Raw genomic sequence first — 2,500 nt, 5'->3', positions numbered from 1 at the left:
TCTTCTTTTTTTTCAGCGCGCTAAGTGCATGCTGCACATGGGACCTCGGTTTACCGTCTGATCCCAATGACTAGTCGGTCAGTTTAATTTTCCAGTCAAGGGGAAAAGAACGAGAGCAGGAATGGAACCCGCACCCTCACGGGCTGTGTATTGGCTGAAGAGCGTGTTATCCATTCTGCCACTTTCCCCCTCCAACACCAGACACCGCACGATACTGTTTGGTCATCTCTGTGCTGCAGGATTTTGTCTGAGTTGGTAATCTCCATCACTGATAGTTCCCTTTCTCCCTGAGTTACCTCCCCCATTAACTGTGCATGCTCAGTAGCTGAGTAACTTACTAACTAACCGACTAACTGAAGCTGAGACTTAACCAGCTCTGAGTGATTGGTTAGCTACTTATTAAGTAGCTGGGAACTAAGTGGCTAATGAACTAGTTAATCTACTGGCTGAATGGTTGAATATCACTTCATTGTCCGACCAGGTGCATTGCTACTTGCCTTTATGTCCACTCTGCTTTCCTGTCTGTAAGGCTGTCATACGATCTTGTTTGTTGTGTCTGTTGCTCCATGTGACTAAGTTTGATACAGTAGGCCCATAGGCACCATCATAATATGGTGTGTTGGCCCAGTGCTAACGCGTCCGTCTAGGAAGCGAGAGAATTGTGCTTCACTGATCTTATTTCATCAAGGATCAGCTGTCAGAGAGAAAAGAGTGTTTCATTTCTGTGTGGGCCGTATTCAAGACAAAGTTCATTTTGCTTTTAGGTAAGTGACCTTTGACGTGGTAGGGACCCGCGGGTGCAGTTTATCTTGAAGGTAAAGTTAACTTCGTGTTCAAGACAAAGTTGATTTTGCTTTTAGGTAAGTGGCCTTTGACATGGTAGGGTACAGTTTATCTTGAAGGTAAAGTTAACTTCGTATTCAAGACAAAGTTGATTTTGCTTTTAGGTAAGTGGCCTTTGACATGGTATGGTACAGTTTATCTTGAAGGTAAAGTTAACTTCGTATTCAAGACAAAGTTCATTTTGCTTTTAGGTAAGTGGTCTTTGACATGGTAGGGTACAGTTTATCTTGAAGGTAAAGTTAACTTCGTATTCAAGACAAAGTTCATTTTGCTTTTAGGTAAGTGGTCTTTGACATGGTAGGGTACAGTTTATCTTGAAGGTAAAGTTAACTTCGTATTCAAGACAAAGTTCATTTTGCTTTTAGGTAAGTGGTCTTTGACATGGTAGGGTACAGTTTATCTTGAAGGTAAAGTTAACTTCGTATTCAAGACAAAGTTCATTTTGCTTTTAGGTAAGTGGTCTTTGACATGGTAGGGTACAGTTTATCTTGAAGGTAAAGTTAATTTCGTATTCAAGACACGCGCGGTGCACTCAGGCAGTTTACCCAATGTCTGTAATTAAAAGTCCTGGTGGTTCCCTTCTGTCCATGCCCTGCTCACCCCACTGTAGTTCAGAACATTGTCGACAGAGTTAGTAAAACACGTGCAATCCGCAAAGCGCCGGTCTTCCCTCAACGAAAACAATGCCACATTGCAATGCTAGTGTCTCTTCATATGTATTTTTTGCCTCGTACTTGTCGATGTGATTGTATTTAGGTAGATTCCTTTAACTTCTCCGCGAAAGTTTTGTGCTTTTTTCTTGTTTTGTAGGGCTTGAATAGGCCACATTTAATGCCCTTCCTGCACCCTTTGTGTTTATGTGCTGATGCTGTGTTGTTTCTTTGAATAAAAATTGTCCGCCATATTTACCTCTGTTTCGTAGACTGTCACCCTTGGCAGGAAGTAAGGGTAAATTACCTTCGGGTTTGTAGACTCGTGGGTAGGCATCTCGTGTTCCTGAATACCTGATACTGCTTACCCTCGGGCTGTTTGCCTTGCCTCAGGCAGAATACCCACAGGTACACATTTACCAGCAGGCACCATGGTCTATTAAATATGGTCCCCAGGAAGTAAGTTGCTAAGTGTTACAGCTGTTTAGCAGGCTATGCCTTTTATCATTTTTTTTTCTTTTTTAATCATAATCCTCTCTTCCTCCATTTTGAATTTCCCGAGCCAAGATTAGGATAACAGCAACAATGATAATCGTAATAACAACAACAACAATGATAATAGTAATAGTAATAATAATAATAATAATAATGGTGATGGTGACGATGGTGATTATGACGATGGTGATGGATGATGACGATGATGATGACGATGGTGATGATGATAATGATGATGATGGTGACGATGATGGTGATGATGGTGATGATGACGATGGTGATGATGATGATGATGTTGATGGTGGTGATGATGACGATGGTGATGATGATAATGATGATGATGGTGACGATGGTGATGACGATGATGATGATGGTGATGATGGATATCTGTTGAGTGTTTTCCTCCCTGAGAGGAAGCTCAAAGCACTTTACCACAAACACTAACCACACACACACACACACACACACACACACACACACACACACACACACACACACACACACACACACTT

This window comes from Babylonia areolata, chromosome 34 (genome assembly GCF_041734735.1).
Source record: "Babylonia areolata isolate BAREFJ2019XMU chromosome 34, ASM4173473v1, whole genome shotgun sequence".
Lineage (NCBI taxonomy): Eukaryota > Metazoa > Mollusca > Gastropoda > Neogastropoda > Buccinidae > Babylonia > Babylonia areolata.
This window is presented reverse-complemented; position numbering follows the sequence as displayed.